The 18,541-nt window shown below is 39.5% G+C and overlaps 1 protein-coding gene across 7 annotated transcripts in view; it reads left to right on the top strand.

Moving 5' to 3' along the window:
* The window catches only part of lrp8 (low density lipoprotein receptor-related protein 8, apolipoprotein e receptor), a 107,423-nt gene that overhangs the window by 14,091 nt on the left and 74,791 nt on the right, over window positions 1-18,541 (top strand). The window contains exon 1 of one of the 7 annotated variants that reach the window (XM_043699612.1): window positions 14,403-14,477. The exons of the other annotated variants lie outside the window; for them this stretch is intronic. The gene's annotated coding sequence lies outside the window, so the exon portion shown is untranslated. Of the gene's footprint in view, window positions 1-14,402; window positions 14,478-18,541 lie in introns of those variants that run through there. 7 annotated transcript variants of the gene reach the window in all.

Here is an 18,541-nt window from a genome sequence, read left to right as displayed (position 1 = left end):
GATGAAGAGAGGATCTCACTTGCCTGTAATGTCTTGCAAAGTAATGTAATCTTGCAAAATAATGTAACCTGCCAAATTCAAATTCACTGGGCTCATGAATAAGGAATGGTCACCATTCTGACTTGGAAATATTGCTGTACTTTCACTGTCTGTGGGTCAAAATCCTGGAATTTCCTCCTTTTGGCTATCATGGACCTACCTTCAGCACATTGACTAAGTGGTTCATGAATCAGTTTACCATCTCCTTCTCCAGGACAGCTAGAAACAGTAAATGCTGACCAGCCAGCGAAGCGCTCACCCCACAAGTGTGTTTAAACACAAAGCGCTGGAGCTCTGGCAACATGGCCAGTTGTGTATTGTTCCCATCTGGAATGAAAGAGAAATTTTAGTTTAGTTGAGCATTAATCTTCCTGGTTCCTCAATTGCTTTGGGTGCATTTATGTTACAAGCATTAGCTTCGTTGTCCATACTATTACATGAAGTAACCATTTTACTGTGACTTGGTAATTTTATTGAGACTGAAGTTCAACATGATATAAAGAGAATGTAGATAAGTTGGGTTTTTTAATTTAAAAAAAACTGGTGAGCTTTTTCCATATAATAGTAGTTTCCTCTTATTGAATATTGAATTCTTTAGTTCACAAATATTAATTTTTGCTCCAAAAATAGAATAGAAGAAATAGAAAGCAGCAAACTGTTGAATGAGATGTACTGGGCTAGCTCATTCTGTATACTTCAGTACAGAAGGACAGCACAACCAATCTTTTTTTTAAACTGGTTTCCTCTTGGTATATATTGAATTTGAAATTTGTTTTGGTATAAGCTCATTTTGTTTTGTAGTTCTACTCCTTTTCACAGGGTAAATAAGTGGGGGTTTTATCTAAAACATATGACTGTGAAGTATTGTGCATAGCTTAAATAAACATTATTTAATGACTGGAAAAAATATGGACAGTAGCATGGGGATGCTTGAGATTACTTTTGAGGGAAATGAAACCTCTGACACTACCATTGGATTTGGAGACAAAAGGAGGAACATTTCTATTCAAGCAAGGGATTCTGAATGGAAGAACTCCAAACCTTAAAAGTCTTATACATTAACAACAGTTCAGGCTATTAAATCTTTACATTTAGCTAAATGATCTGCAATATTCGATTAGTTTTTCTTTCAAACTGGAGTCATGTTAAGATCGTTTGAATGCAAACATGATCTGTTTTTCATCAGATGATATTTTTATGAGCACACTCTGTGTTAAGCAACCCTTGAACAATTATTTTGGTGCAAAACAAAAGGGGTATTGTGGGTTAAAAGTATTAATAGTGAAAACTTTATTTTCAGTTTTATTCTATTGAGAGTTTCTCAATGTTCCCACTCATTATTTCATGCATGGGAACAGTTTCTCCATTTCTATCCAGTTCTTACCCTTCCTGAGATGAAATACCTTTATCAAGTCCCCTGAGCTTTTTGCTTCTTCCAGGAAAACTGTCCTGTCTTCTCCAATCTATCTTGCTAACTATAATTTGTCATCTCTGGAACTATTCTCAATAATTTTTCCTACACTCCCTCTAATTGTGTTCACGTCTTTCCTAAATCGTGGTACCAAGAACTGGATTGGGCAGTAATTCAGCTGAGTTTGGAACATGTGTAATTTCAATATAACTTCCTGGCTCTTGCACCCTGTGTCCTTATTATAAAGATTAGATACTGGATGCTTTGACCTCTACTCATTCTTTTTCATTTGGGGCCAGCAGTGCTGTTTCAGCCTGATGACCACATACCTTTTTCCAATAATCCTGCACATGCAATTATAAAACACATTGTCTTATTAACTCAACTTTAATGACATTTTATTAAAAGAAGGAGAAGTTGCTAATAACTGACAACAATGGGCATTGGTTATCATTCACTGATCAATTGCTGCCCAATGTGCATGTCTTTTGGATTTATTTTGACAGTTTGTGATTTTGTTTTATACAGTTTTAAAAGTAATCTGCAGGGAAAGGGAAGAAGATTGGAGACCCATTGTGTCAGGTCTCTGTTCCAAGTACTCTGTCATGGTATGTCCAGAAATTTCCTAAAAGGGCAAAACTGAGCCAGTGCCTGCAACCTCGTCATCTTTATGTTAATATGGTTTCCATTATGCTGTTGATGGAATGCTCAAAGGTGTAATTGCCCTAAATTCCACACAATATTGTTTGTAATTCAGCCATCCTATTTGTCCATGAGTAAATTTAAACTCAAACCTGGTCCTTCGCTCATCCAGCTACATAGTAACGCCACCTGGCTGAAACCCCGTAATTGCTGACATAAGAATTTGGGTAAGATTGTTCTCCCTTTTAAATTCTTGAGTTGCAGCTACTAAAATTCCAAATTTCCCAGGTGTCCACTGTTTTTATGCTATCCTATATGCAAGGCTATTATTATCCCTCATTCTTTTTAAACCTTAATTGACTCCCATTCCCATAGCACTTTATCATATCAAATCCTTCTGTAGCCTTGTACACCCTACTTCTGTAATCTCAAATTTAAGCCCTCCTTCGCAACCTTTGGTTGTAAAACTGTATTCTACTATGTAAACTTCTTATTGCCTGTCCACCTTCCAGTTCCTGTATTGATGTGTAAATCCTCACTCAACATTCCCAAACAAGTTTTGTTTTCAAACCTTTGCTACCTTAATTCCACCTTTTCAAAAGCCTCCTGAAGATATCTTTGCATAAGCCTGATCTCCTCCAGTTTTCTGTATTCCCCTAAAAAGTGCTTTGGGGCATTTGTTCCATAAAACACACAGTAAATGGAAGTTATTATCAAGCTTAGATGATGTCTCCATTGTCTTTTTCTTTTATTGCACAAGGATTGCATACTCAAATTGATGGTATGGAGCAATTATTTTGCTCGATTGCTAAATTAATTCAGATGTCCTGTTTCAGCCAAATTCGCAGTTCTGCTTTATAAATTATGGCTGTTTTGAACTATCTTCAACTCTGAGATTAGAAAATCAACCATTTTAATTTACTGGCAGCAGTGTGACTGGTTTTGCAGTTTGTCTTGTGGCAAGGATAATTGTCCTTGTTATTATTCATTGTGATGCAGTACCTCCCTGATTTTAAGCTTACTGATAACTTCATGGGATCAGCATTAATTAGAACGCACTCAGCAATTTCACCAATTAACTGCAAGATCTTGACGTAAATAGCTTTTGAATTGCTTTATCCTTTCTTTGTTGTTTAAAAGATTTTTATTTCACACGCCCATGCACTGCAAGTGTTACTTCACTTCTGAAGGTGGGGACTCTTGTTATGACTTTTTAGTATCTTGTCCAAAAACTACTAATCCAAGTTTTTGAGTTAGTAAGCTGTGTCACTGAAATATGAGGTTTAGTCACAACCTAAATTAGGTTTGTTTTTGAAAAAAAATTCTTTTATTGGAAATGAGGTTGAACGTTTAGAATTTGAATAACACATGATGGGGAGATGCCGGTGTTGGACTGGGTTGTACAAAGTTAAAAATTGCACAAAACCAGGTTATAGTCCAACAGGTTTAATTGGAAGCACACTAGCTTTCAGAGCGCCGCTCCTTTGTCAGGTGGTTGTGCTGATGAACCACCTGATGAAGAAGCGGTGCTCTGAAAGCCAAGTGTGCTTCCAATTAAACCTGTTGGACTATAACCTGGCGTTGTGATTTTTAACATGATGGTGTGTATTTCCATTTCGTGTAGGTCTCTCAACATATTTTTCACTGGTTGGAGGCTGTACAGAAAATGTCACTTCTAAGACATTTATTCCTCCACAAATATTAGTGAAAAGCAAGTGGAATCTGCTGATCCATGTACGGCTTCCGATTTCAGTTCGTTGAAGGTATAGGGCTTTGATGTAATTTTGGGTGGAGACCAATCTTTTTTTACTTGACAAATTCTGCTGATTTAATGGATGGTATAATTTGTTTTCCTGTATCTTGGCTGTGAACTTTTAAGCTGATATTAGAAATGTATCTCCTGCCGCGAGCTGCTAGTCCTTCAGTTCTTTTTGAGCTCATTGTGAAAAAGCTTCATTATGGGCACTGGCCTTGATTTACTGATATATAAAGAATGTTTCACTAGATCTCTTTGCATGTCTCATTAGCTGAGCTAAATCTTATTTTCTGCTAATGCCTTATTTTTACTTCTAAATCCAAGTATTTAGTCTATCAATTTCTGAAGAGTAGGAGAACTTGGTGAGACTTGTGTTATTTGACCTGTTTACAATAATGAGGTTTGATTCCTGGTCAGTGTTACGTTACCATAGAAGCAAGGGCTCATTCATAGTAGTAATCCTTGACACTGAATAAGATAGAAACATTTGGACAAAACCTACCCATAACTGAAACATCACAACAAGGTCTGATCACAGTCACATCGCACAACAGCAATAACTGTATTAATTTACATTTCACAAATTAACACATTAATATCTTTAGGGAAGATGAAAAGCAAATCCAAGGAGGTTGGTCTTAAAGAGCTTCTAATGTGAGAAAAGAGATGCAGAGGTTGAGGGAGGGAATTCCACAGCTTAGGGCTTTGGTGTACAAAGGGACAGCCACCTGTTGTCGAACACAAAGTAGGATTTCAAAGATTTGAATTGGAGGAAATGACATGGATGGGAAGAGGTGAGGTGATGGAGGGATTTGGAAACAAGCATGAGAACTTTATAATTAACATTAACAGGAAGCCCGTGTCGATCAGGGAGCATTGAGTGATAGAGAAATGGGATTGGTGTGAGTTAGAATGCAGGCAGCAGTGTTTTGGGAAACCTCAACAATACGAAGTATAGGATATGGGGAGGTCAGACATATGTTGGAATATGGGCAGTAAAGGTTGAATGAGGGTTTCAGCAGCAGAGAGAACCATTTGCGAATAGGAAGCGATTTCACTGCAGGTAGTAGTACATTGTAATAGGTGCTGTTGTTGTTGTTGTAGTTCCTAGATTAGAATAATGCTCGACGTTGGCCATGAATTTCCTCTGACTTTGTAACTGCGCAGATGTTATGCTGGGAAACCCACAGGAAGTCAGAGGAAATGCAGAAATTCTCTTTTGATTTTCCTAAACAATGGATACTGAAAGCAAGCTGGACGATTTTTTGTGTAGAAGCTTACTGTATACAGTGCTGAATGACAGATTGTGACAGCTGTTATTTTAATTGATGTCTTCTCCTTCTTTAATGGGGCAAAATGGAAAGGAGCAGCAACAATTTCAAAGAGCAGACATTTCAGCCTGTTGGACAAAGGAACCTGGGCTGAGGCTCTGATTCTTCTATTTCAAGTTAGTCATAGAGGTATACAGCATGGAAACAAACCCTTCGGTCTAACTCATTCATGCTGACCAGATATCCTAGATAAATTGAGTCCCATTTGCCAGCATTTGGCCCATATCCCTCTAAACTTTTCCTATGCATAGACCCATCCAGATGCCTTTGAATGTTGCAATTGTACTAGACTCCACCATTTTCTCCAGCAGCTCATTCCATAAATGCACTACCCTGTGTGTGAAAAAGTTGCCCCTTCGATCCCTTTTAAATCTTTCCCCTCTCACCTTAAACCTTTGTCCTTTTGGACTCCCCTATCCCGGGGAAAAGACCTTGTCTATTTACCGTGTCCATGTCCTTCCTGATTTTATAAACTTTTATAAGGTCACTCCACAGCCTCTGATGCTCCAGGCAAGTCCTTTGAGGATGTCATAGAGTAACCAAAGCCAGCCCTCTAATGATGTGCTGTGTTGTGAACAGCTGTCCTGGTTTTACTGGTAATGTCCTAGGTGATTGTATTTTGAAATTGGAACTTTAAAATAAGAGCAGTTGCATGTGGGTCACTCATGTGAAAGTGTTTCATTTTTCTTAAAAGCAAAGTCATAAATTCATTTAGATGATGACCTGAATACACCCTGTACCAGGAACATGTGATTGTAGTCCATTGTCTCAGAGAAATACTGTGGTATTAATGGATAAAGTGGTTATAGATTAGATTTATGACAGTGTAAACATGTTTAAGGCAATTAATTTAGTTTTGACTTCAAAACAGTGGGTTCAAGCTTTTATTTCAGAAGAAATGAAGAATTAAGTTTCAAAGTGAATAGTTTTCGCCTAGCAAGTGAATCAATTTTTTTTTGGTTACTTCAGCAGAAGTAATTTCTAATTTGTGGAAGTTCAAAGCTAAGAGAGCATGTATTGGAGTCTTAATGTTGTTAGAACTGGGAATGTTTGGGCATCAGAACTGTGGGAGGTTCACACCAGGGGCCTGGAACTGAATTGTTAAAAAATGGTATCTGAAGCCCAGGGGAAAGAAACCAGAAAGCATCTGCTAAGAAATTATTTAAAAAGCTCATAAAGAAGTGATATTTCTCTGGGATTGAATCTCTGAATTGAATAGTGTTGGGAAACAAATTGTAACTTTCTTCTAATATTTTTGTGTTAAGATTTTTCTAACTATCTTCTGCACAACATTTTGCTGCCTTTGTGTTATAAAAGTGTGTTCTGTTGTTAATGACCATATCTTTGCCTCTTGAGAGTACGGTTCAGTAGTGAAGCATCTTGTTAACCAATTGGAAAAATTAAAAAGAACTTCTCAAACCAGTTTTCATCCTGGGATCTGATGTGTCCATTATTACTATTAGTGGAGTTCATCACATTAGACTTAGATGTTCAAAATCTTCTTGCATTAAGAATTTTACATGTTACCCCATTTTTTTGGTTGAAATCTCCTGCGATCCTAAAAATTAATTTTAGTTGTGCATAATCTTGCCAAAGTCGAGGAAAAATGTTAGCCTTTAACTGGAGCAAAATAATTTAATTCCTGCATGTGTACACTAACAAGAATCCAGTGACCCTGAAATCAGTCAATTATAGCAATCGACTGCCTTTAGATTTTCAAAGCCCAAAATAGAACTGTATGTTCTAAACAGTTCAGTCATCCATTTGTGGATGTGATTGTTGTTTGTATGAGGTCTTTCAAGCCTTTTAGTTTTAATAAAATCATCTGTTGTGGCTGCCTATCCTTCTTTTCTTTTCAATTATGCAAATTTTTTCCAATGAAAGACTGGAGTTGCTGTTCTTGTTTACCACATTAGCCCTCCTCTCATTAATCTCGCCATCCTCAATCCCTCACAGGGAGTGGAATCAGACCATGTTAAGCTTTGGTCTGTTCAACTTGGAGTTATACCTCCAATCCATCATTTTAACAGTTCATATTTCCATCTCTGCAGCATCATCCTCCTTTTGCCTCAGCCTCAACTCTAATGTTGGTGATGCCCTTAAAAGTATTATCTTTACATTGAAGAAATTAAAGTTGCTCCTTGCCAGTCATCTATTCTCAAACCCTCTATAGCATCTAACCTGTCCAAAAGACATTTGCCATTCTCTGTGTCTGTGTTCTGCTAACCCAGCACCTTGTTCTACCATGACTCACTACCTATTCTCATGTTCAAATTGCTCCCCTTCACCCATGTTCATCTCCACAATATCTTATAGCATATGATTAGATTACTTAGTGTGGAAACAGGCCCTTCGGCCCAACAAGCCCACACTGACCCTCCGAAGAGCAACCCATCCAGACCCATTCCCCTACATTTACCCCTTCACCTAACACTCTGGGCAATTTAGCATGGCCAATTCACCTGACCTGCACATCTTTGGACTGTGGGAAGAAACCGGAGCAGACACTGGGAGAATGTGCAAACTCCACACAGACACAGAGGCGGGAATTGAACCCAGATCTCTGGCGCTGTGAGGCAGCAGTGCTAACCACTGTGCCACCGTGCCGCCCACATGACACCTCCTGCACTCTTTGATTCTCTCACTCTCGTTATCAATACATCTCCTCACCAAGCAGCAAGATATTTCTGCTCCTTCATTCAAATCTTCTCACTATAATGATCAACATACAATTTGCCTTCTTCACTGCCAGCTGCACCTGTATGCTTACTTTCAGCAACTAGTGGATAAGGACACTAAGGTCTTGCTGCAGCTCCCCCTTTCTCAATCTATTGCCATTCAGATAATCTGCTTTCCTGTTTTTGTGACCAAAGTGGATGCCCTCACATTTACTGACCATTATATTTCATCTGCCGTGCATTTACCCATTCACTCAACTTGCACAATCACACGGAACCATCTCTGCATTCTCTTCAGAGTACATCCTCCCTCCGTAAAATTCTATGGGACCTAACCACCTTAAACAGAGTTTGATTTATAGATATATTAAACACTTGTCCCTATTTTGATTTTGTGCTTGAATTTACCCAGGCTGTTGGTTGAAAGCTTCCTCCTTGCAATTTGCCAGGGTTACATGTTGAAAATCATTTCAATCTAGTTTCAGCTGCCCAATAGGAAAAAAATTGAGACTAAATTGTTACTTACTCACAAATAAAAATGTCAGTGGGAGGCAGTATTTTTCAGTTTGGGGCTGAGCCTATTATTGTTAGAGAACAGAGGGAACAGTATGTGATCCTAGTGTGCTTGATAATAGTGCTGGTCATCTGAATGGGGGGTTTGACATTTTCTAGCCTGACATGCTTCCCCTTAATTGTTTTCTAATCTAGAGTGCAGTTTAAATCTTCTGGGTAAACTAACTGTGGTATAAACATAGAAGCTACCTTAGAGGATTTGATAAATGTGTGTCTCAAGCTTTGGAGAGGATTTGGGAAGAACTAAAGACATGAAATGATTCTCCTTGACTCTTGACCCTGCTAATAAGCAAGTTTATCAGATGTAGGGAGCAGTCTTGCACTTTCTTTCTGAAGAAGAAAAGCCCAGTGGCAAACAGTGACTGGAACCGAGGAGTTAAAAGGTATCCATGATGTTCTTTACCGCTGACAGTCCCAGAAATCAGCTAACCACTTGTTGTCTCGGGTTACATGATAACCCTTACACTCCCATGGGGAATCGTAATTAATCTCCTCGTGCAGTTTGAGTATGAGTTCCCTTGGTAACAGGCTGCCTCTTCTGCTGTTCAGTTCATGCCAGGGTGTTATTGGAGAGGGAGCACACAATGTCCATCAGTACTGTCAATCTCTTGAGAGAGGGGTAGGCACTGCAGAGGATACAGTGCTTTGTCTGCCCCCTCCAACTCCATTTTGATGTAGCCCCTCCCACTCTCCCTAATCCTCCAATGGTTTGTATTGACCTTAACGGGCTTTGCATGTAAATGGCTACACGGGTGATTTACTGGTACTGGTTATTAGGTGAAGGAAAAAGATGTCCGTCACACTGATTTGGTGATGGGGAAGAAAACCATTCAGTTGTGCATAAGAGTACTTCTGGATTTAAAAAAAAACAGACCCAAAGGACTTCTGTTGCACAGCGGTAGTGTCCCTACCTCTAACCTAGGAGGACTGGGTTCAAGCTGAACCTACTCCAGTGGTGTCTCTGAACTGGTTGATCAGCAAATTATAAATTAGTTCCTTGTCCCTCACTTCTGATGGTTTGCATTGCCCTTAAGGGGCTATGCATGCAAATTATTCAATTTTAAACATGCAGGATTTACTGGTGGTGGGGGAAAAAAAGTGTATGATTTGGTGATGGGAAATAAAACTATTCAGTTATGTGTATGAGCACTGCAGGATGCAAAAACACAAGCAAACCCTTGGTGTCCACTCGCGATCTCTTTAGAGAGCAATGGGCACTATAGGGGCTAAAGTGCTTTTTCTCCCCTTCCAATTCCATTTGATTTAGTTCCCTCTCAATCTCACTTCTCTCTTGCCTTTGATAGTTTGCAACCTTTAATGGGCTTTGTATGTAAATATCCAATTGGCTCCACGTGTGACTTGCTGTTGGTGTTTAATTGATGAAGAAAAAAACATGGTGATTTGGTCATGGGGAGAAATGACCCTTCGGTTATGTGTAAAAGACATTTGGACATAAAAATAAAAGCAGATCCTGGAATGTCTGTCCAGGGCTGGGACTAATCTATATATTGCCATCAGTAGTGACTCTATTTTGATCTTCAACAATAAATAATGTTCCTTTCCAGTTGGGCTTCCTGCAATATCACAGTGGTGATGAGAGTTAAGAAAAGATTTGGGCAATCTTGCCTTCCAACCAACTCAGTAAGACCGTGATGGGGAAATATTGGGAATGCTGTTGTTTGGGAAACTGGAACTTTATGATGCGGGTGTGGAGGATTGGTCTGAGTATGCTGAAAGAATGAGATACTCTTTTCAGGACAAAAAGTCATTATCCTGATGACTTGGGTGTCCTATCTTCCGGTATCATAAAGAGTTTAAAGTATCTGGCAAGCCTGGAAAAAGTAATGGTACCAGGGTCAAGATCGAGATATACCCAGAGCCTGTCCAAAATACTTCAAGGCACAACCAAACCCCAATACCCTTTGCAGCAAAGTAAAGGGTGAATTGGAGCATCTAGAGGAACTTGGCATCATATGCTGAATACAATTTGCTGAATGGACCACACCAGTAAACCTCGTTGTAAAATCTGACAACTCGGTATCTCTCTCTCTGTGGGGATTATGAGGGCAGTCAACAGAGTTTCTTGCTTAGACAGACGTACTGTGTTAAAAATAGAATACTTGTATGAAAAGCTGAGTCTGCTTCATGTGTTTTGTAAACTGAATACAAGTCACACCTACTTCCAACTGGAGCTTGAGGTGTCATCCAGAAAAATATGTCACTGTAACTACTGACAAAGTTCTGTGTGATAACACTGGCTTGCCCTTTTGATTTGATTTTGTTACTACCACGTGTACCTAAGTACAATGAAAAGTCTGGTTTTGCGTGCAGTACAGCAGATCATAATATACAAAGATCATAGGGCGATTGAATAGCATGAGGAATACAAAGTTATGGCTGCAATGGTGCTCAAAAAGCAAGATCAGTGTTTAATTTGAGAGGACCATTCCAAAGTCTAATAACAGCAGGGAAGAAGGTGTTCTTGAAACTGTTGGTACATCTGTTTTCTGCTTTTGAATCTTTTGCCTGACAGAAGAGGTTGGGAGACATTATGGGTGAGAGGGGGTCTTTGATGTTGGCTGCCTTCCCACAGCAATGAGTTGGAGTGGCTTTGGTTTGCATCATTTTAAAAGGGTGATGGAGAACATCCTCCAAAGGGTACTCAAAGTGAAAGTCTCTCTGACTTTTTAACCTCAGGAGTTACTACAGAGGAACATTTGGAGAGTTTAGTGGCGGTCTTACGGTGTTTCTTTTGAGGCTGGAATCCAATTAAAAGGGCAAAATGTGTTTCCCAGGTAAATGAGATAAAACACCTCTGGTACAGAGTCAACAAGAACATGTTGAGAGGATGAAAGCCATAGAAAGGGACTCTGACTCCCAGGAACAAAACTGAGTTGAAGTTTCTCTAGGTCTGAAAGTACAAGGGGGAGACATGGTCCACGTAAAGTGTTTGGAGATAACTCCCAGGATACCTAGAGAGCTATCCTTAAAGAACGGGACTGATATCATACATGGTCAAAACCAAAGAGAAGATCACAAGAAAAAAACACATCGACTATCTCTGGTAGGAATCCTCCTGAGAGATGATGTAGGCATGTCCGTGCAAACCAAGGAATAGCCCCCTGCAGGCACTCTTCGGTCTTCACAGGAGTGACAATCGCCTATGTATTATGTGCTCCCCTGACCAGACCTGGAAAGCACAGGGCTGGGGCCACAGGCAAAATGATGCAGGAAGCCCAAACATCACACGAGTGAGGGGACCCCCTCGGACTTAGAGGGAGAGGGATGTGATAACCTCTGCAAAGCCTGTGGAGAATCATTAATTCACCTCTACATGGAGCTTATGGAGTATTAATTCCTTAGGTTATGGGCAATGACCTGCCTCGCTAGAACTCATCGCATTTTTTATGCAGACCCTCTACTTGTGGTGGTTAATCAATGAAAGAAATATTACCGTCATTTGGGCGAAATTAAGTTCAGTTTTGTTGAAGAACACTTCTGGATATAATAAAATGAAACAGAATGCTGGGATTGATCTGCAGAACTGTCTGTTCCCTTCGGGGACAAGCTATATATACAATGAGTCATGGGTGTAGTTTGGCGTTCAATGATAAGTGATGTTCCTTTCCAGTCGGGCATCCTGTGTTTATTATAGATTAGATCCTTGCACCTCAAGGACATCCAAGATTCTATAATACAGTATATGTTCTTTTATCTTTCTTTTGACATGGGCACTATCTCCTTTTAATTTTGAGTCTGATAGGCCATATCCTTGATGTTGTCTAATAAAAATGCTCTTGCGCTCAAACTGCCTTTTAATTGGATCATGATTAGATTAGCTTCCCTACAGTGTGGAAACAGGCCCTTCGGCCCAACAAGTCCATACCGACCCTCCGAAGACCAACCCACCGAGACCCATTCCCCTACAATTACCCCTGACTAATGCACCTAACACTCCGGGCAATTTAGCATGGCCAATTCACCTAACCTGCACATCTTTGGACGGTGGGAGGAAACCGTCATAGTTCATGACATTTTAATTGGAGAAAAGTATAGCCATGAAGTGTTGTTTTGTGCAACTTGGATGATTGGAAAGAAATCTGCCATTTCACCCTTCCTCACTTGGTTGTCGTGGTTAGATATTTGTACCTGGGTGCTGGCAATTGTCTGATACCTTGCATAAATGGCCTTTCTTAAATGGGTCTTGTCATTAATAGCAGATAGGCTGCTTAGAGTATCATTCCCAACTTGATCCTGTGCTGATCAGTTTGTCATACTCTCCAACAGACATTGCTGACACGCAAACTCTGGTTTATCTGATTTTATATTTTAAGCTGAAAGCCAGAAATATTAAAGTTCATTGTAGACCCCAGCTCAACCTTCACTGAGGCAACTATTTCAAGACTGCGTGCAGACTGATACTGGTCTTTATGGTTTACTATAACTAATAACTTGCCTGACCATCCACGTATTACTTTGAAGCTTCTTCAGTGTCATTCATTTCCTCTTTAATTCAATAAATTTTCCTTTAATTTAGTCCAAACATTTATTTAATAAAATTGACGGCTTGGTATAAGAGAAATTAGTAGCAGGACTTTAAAATTCTGAGTCTCAGCACTGTACACCACTCCACTACTTAGCTGAGTGCACTTTCAGAATCTGTGGTTGTTCCTCATAGTGTTTGCAAAGATTTGTGATTCAGTTTGGTGCAGTGTCACGGTTCTGCCTTGGAGTTTGGCTGGTGACTGTGGTGTGACTGAAAGCTGGAAACAATATTGTCTATTGTAAATGTAACTGATGTTTTGCTGGACACCCAGTGTATGATTATGTCTTCCTTGGTGACATTTGTCTTTTGTTAATGACTGTACATATGAAGTATTGATTATGGCAGTTGCCGTTGTACAAACACTTGTGAGGTTACTATTTCAGCAAATTTTATAGTTCAGTGTCTAAAGTGCTGTTTTAAAATATAAATCCAGAATGTTGCTGAAACAACAAGAGGGCAGGAGTGGGGAAGACAGGAGAGGCTGGGTGGTGAATTGGGTTTATATATGGGCTTTTATACATGGTTTAAATCCAGGTCAGACTGATGAAATGATAGTCACCCTACATGTGGATTCTACAAAAAGCAACTTTGGAAAATAAACAATCCAATTGCTGATAATGTCACACTATAAATTGCATGTAGGCTTTTTAACATGATAGTACAGGCATGTGTAAAATCCTGGCAATGCGCTTTGCAGTGCATAAATATGAAAATCTGTAATGGATTTTAATTCCCAGTTACCAATCATCTACAAGCAAATATTCTGGGGTTCCTCATTTAACTATTTCAGCTTGCTGGTGAGTAGCTTTCTTTTTTTTATTTGCCTTAAGACCAAAATGAAAACTGTGAACATCCAGTGGTTTAACCACAAGCTCCTGTTCAAATTGTGAGATCTGAGAAGCCTTGGATTTTGGGTCGAGGAGTGCACCATAATGTAAACGATGCTACAAATGGAACACACACAGCCTAGTGCTCTGTTTTCCAGCTGTGCACTTAGTTTGTTTTTACAATAACAGTAGCAATCAATACTCAATTTGCGTCATCTGATTCTAATGTTGGAGACCCTTGTGGATTACAAAGAGGCACCTAAAGCAGTTGCTGTGATCACCTGACCACAGTGAAGCAAGCTCCTGAAACCATCACCGAAGAAGGATCAGTCTGAGCTGAAAATGACATAGTTATAAAGGGCAGTGAAATTCAGTTGATTAAGATTTATTTTTGGAAGTTAAATGTTGAGGTTAAATGTTGTATGTGGAGTATTCAGTTAAATTAGGCATGGCCTAATTTAACTCCCAAAATAACCATGTCTTTGCTCCAATGCTTGAAACAAATATATGCTGAAAAACTTTAGACTAGGCTGTTATAGTGGCTTCTGTGTTTCTCAGTCTGAATAAGGTCTGTTTTTTGATAGGTCATGTGAAAACTTCTGCTTTTAAAGTTTATGATATATTCAACGCTGAACAGTGGCAATTTTACACAAAATCTGGAGGGTGATGAAAAGGTTGGTGTTTGTACAATAAAGGGTCTCTGTTCCTATGATAAGTGCCCTACCATTAAAATATGATTCTTCTTTCACTGGAGTAAGAATAGATTATAAAGGAACGTGATGCAAGTGTTTAAAAAATTGGAATTGTAAGTATTTAAAGGCTATTTACCTTGGGTTGGAAGATTCTAACTGAGAAAAGAGGTACAAAGTTAAACAGCCTCTATTTAGAAATGAAAGACTTCTCCAGCAGTCCTGTTACAATGGAATAGTAGTTATGTTGCACTGAGTTTAAAAACTTAGGAAAGTTTGGAAGTGTCCGACTTGGAACTGAGCTGAAGGTTTTACCTATAAATAAAGGTGATGAAAGCTATTGTGTTTCTGAAATCATTGTGATGTTTTCCAGAGGCAGCAATCAGAGGGGGGTGGGAAAGAGAGATATATTTCAGCAGCACATCTGAATGTTATAGTTTGGTTGAGATTGTTGAGAGAGAGAGAGAGAGAGAGAGAGAATGAGCAGATTAATGAATCTCATTTCTCCTTCCCACAACAGTCCTGCATTGTGATGGGGTGGAAAAGCGTGAACTTTCAAAAAGTGAAAATGGGTATAAATTATTTAAGTTCATTGTGATGCAAGTCTTGGGATTTAGACATTTCTAGGTATAATTTTTAACTAATTTTGGATTCAGGTGGGGTAGATAGTTAAAATTGGGGCAGCATTCCCCTCTCTGATCCTCCTGACTTTCGTGGGTTGCATGAAAGTCTTAAAGGAGTAGGCTAGGTAGATGCAGGACGTATGTTTCTCCTGCTTGGAGTGTCTAAAAACAGTAAGGACTGTCTCTGAATAAGGGACAAACTGAGATGAAGCAGAATTGATTCACTGACTGTGTAGAGAATTTTTGTAACTCTCCACTCCACAGGGCTGTCGGAGCTTGGGTTACTGAGTATGTTTATGGTAGAGATGAATAGGATTTAAGGTGCTGATGACATCCATGAATGAATTACAAATAAACAGGGAAAAATTGTGTCAAGGTAGATGATCTAGAATGGCAAAGCAGGCAACTGAATGGCCTATTCCTACTCATTTCTTTTTTAAATCAACCTGTTCAGATACATTATTACACACCACTGGAGCAGCTGGAATTGAGTTGGGACATTACCTCTGCACCATAAGAGCCCTTTCTGCTTTGATGTTAACTTGCTGTTTTTAGATGGTCATACAGACACTTGATAGAATAAAAACAGAATCCTTCTTATAAGTGTGAGAAGGAACTACTGTGATCATTCTGAGATACAATGGGAATTTTAACCTCAGGCCTGCATGAGGAACATGAGGTAACATAAGAAATGAGTGTTGTCTTCACTAGTTAGCCAATGCAGCACCATTTAAATCTGGAGTTGGAAAAGCCCAGAGAGATTAGTAACTTCACATTGGTGAGCCAGGAATAGCTTGGTGCACCTTCAGGGTTTTGGAAGGAAGCCTTGGGGTATGGTGCAAGGAGTGGTTGCAGATCGTAGGGTCATGGGGTTGGGGACATCTTACTGTGGGCTTTGTCCAAGCAGGCTGGGTGGGAGAAGCCCTTACCTGGTCAGTCTGGGCCTCTCTTTAGTTCACCCATGAAGCCCAGTCAGATGAAGTTGAATTTCAAATAGCCAAATACAAATAGCCCTGTTATAACGTTTGAAGTTCTAATATACTTCCATTCTCAAAACCCTTGCCTTTATTAGAACCAGAAGCAGGCAGGTTGGGTTTAGATTATTAACACTTTAAACCCCCATCTAACCAAAACCTGTCATTTATTTAGAGGGTAAAGTATCTGCCTTTGTCTATTTTGGTGCATTTAAAAGCGTCCTATTAATTTAAAAGATGTTTCAAAATACCTGGCTTTGATTGTTGAGCTTCCTCTGCATAAATAGTAACATAGGAGCAGGGATGGGCCATTCAGTCCCTTTTTAGTTATGGGTGTACAAGGCGGTGTTATTGTGAGCTGGGAGGTGAGGCTTACAAAGGGCAAACCTCCTAATTTCTACAATAAAAAGACATTAAGTTGATTTCTGAATCTTTGTTTACATTTTTTGCCAGCCCCACCCCATGCAAGGATGCTGGTAAAAAGCATGAGCACCAACAAATGGGCTAACGTAAATTATAGCTGGGGAAACATAACCACTATCTTAGTAGCTAAGTCCACCATACACTGTGTTGCATTGAATCACAGGCTTGGAAAGTTTCATGTTCAAACAATGGTCAATGCTGTGATAACCTCCAACTCAGTTGAAGGGTTAGGAGATGAGAAAAACAGCAAGAATCTCTCCCTCTGATCATTGTTGGGAATAGGCTGGCTGGAAAATATGCTTGTTTACATGTAAAGTGACAATGTAACCCAGCCCATACAAGCTGCAGTAGCTTCCTCTTAAAGAATGACTGCTGGGGAAGGGAAAAGGAAAGCAATATAAAATTGCATCCTATTAACTGGGATACATTTAGTTTGATGGAGTCTCTCTGAGATGGAAGTGATTCATAAATTATACAAACATTTTGACAGCAGACTTTTGTATAAGCGACCCTTGTGGTTAGTTGAAAATGATGTCATGGTCTACCAGAGGCAGCTGTAGCTGTTCACAAAGAACAGTGAACATCTCTTTTTTTTTCTCTCGTGTTATTTATTTGCTATGAACTCAGGAAGCTGCAGACAAAAGGCAGAATTCTTCCAATGCTTGCTTGTATAGTCAGCCCACAATTGGGAACTGAAGGAATTATATTTTCTTTCCCTTGCACTGTATTTGGAGGATGACCCGTTATTTCCAGTTGTTTCAAAAATGTGACCGTCTCAATGTTTGTATACGTTATAACTCGGGCAGGAAGGTAAAATTAATCTCCAGAGTTGCAGTCTGATTTAAGGTTATGATTAGTTGTGTGCTTATCTTTCCTCCTCAATGCAATTTATCATTTTGAGATGTGATTTGAAATACCAGGAAGAATCAATATGTGGCCCTGTTCTCCTGACTTAATGTAATGTCTCAATTGCTACTTTTGCTTTAGGTCTTTTGAACCCTTCTTCTGTCTTTGTCACTTTTCTTTTCTGTTTCCTTTCTCACTCATTCTGTTTTTCATTTGCAGCCTTTATTGTTCTCATCTTTTTTTCTAAAGACTGCAAAGATGACTTCTTGACCCCTCATTGCCTTGTAAATGATATCATTGGTGTCAAGTTAGATTCTCACAATCCTGGTACTCGCACCTAGTCTAAGATTGAGCTATACATTGCAGGGGATGATGAATCTTTGTTGCCTATGACCATCCTGTAGAGAAGAAAATCCTAACCTGTGCAAAATGGCCCATGTTTTCTAGGATATTATTCCCAGTGTCTGTACTGAATCTATCCCATTTAGAATGGTAATATCACACAATATGATGGATAGTGTCCTCTGATTAAGTTGGGCCTTCCTTTCCAAAAGCATGTGTGCAATTATTATTACGACTAATGCTGTTGTGGAGAGATACGTTTGTGACCGATTTATTGGTGAGAGCGAAATCATCACTCTTGCAGGTTCACCACTTGCTGCAGGCTTCGTCTGACCAAAAGGTCCTTTGATTCTCTGCCAGTTTAGTTAGTAATGGCGCTACCATTCTGTATTGGATGATGGATAATGAAGCCTCCAATCCAGAATTCATTCAGTGCCCTTGCTACACTCTGACCTTCTTGCAAATACTGTTCAACATGGGGGAGCCCTGATCCATTAGCTGAGGGAAGGCAGTAGATGGGAATCAAGGGAGCAAGGAAATGTTCCAAACGATCATGATCTGGGATGTTGTTAGCAAGGTATGAGTAGGTGGCTATTACTATATCTGATTATTGCTTGGCTAGTTTGGGGGACAGCTTTTCCTAATATTGACAGAACTCCCCAGATGTTAGTGAGGAGGACTTTGTAGGGCAGTGTGTATCTTTGTCAATTTTGGTGCCTAGGTTTATATTGGGTCATCTGTCCAGTTTTACTCTTAATTTTTTTCTGTCACAATTTGGTACAAGTGAATAGTTTGCCAGGCCTGTAGGAGTTAATGATGACACATCCTGAGAGTCTAGAGT

The sequence above is a fragment of the Chiloscyllium plagiosum genome, chromosome 11 (genome assembly GCF_004010195.1).
Source record: "Chiloscyllium plagiosum isolate BGI_BamShark_2017 chromosome 11, ASM401019v2, whole genome shotgun sequence".
Classification (NCBI taxonomy): Eukaryota; Metazoa; Chordata; class Chondrichthyes; order Orectolobiformes; family Hemiscylliidae; genus Chiloscyllium; species Chiloscyllium plagiosum.
This window is presented reverse-complemented; position numbering and strand designations above follow the sequence as displayed.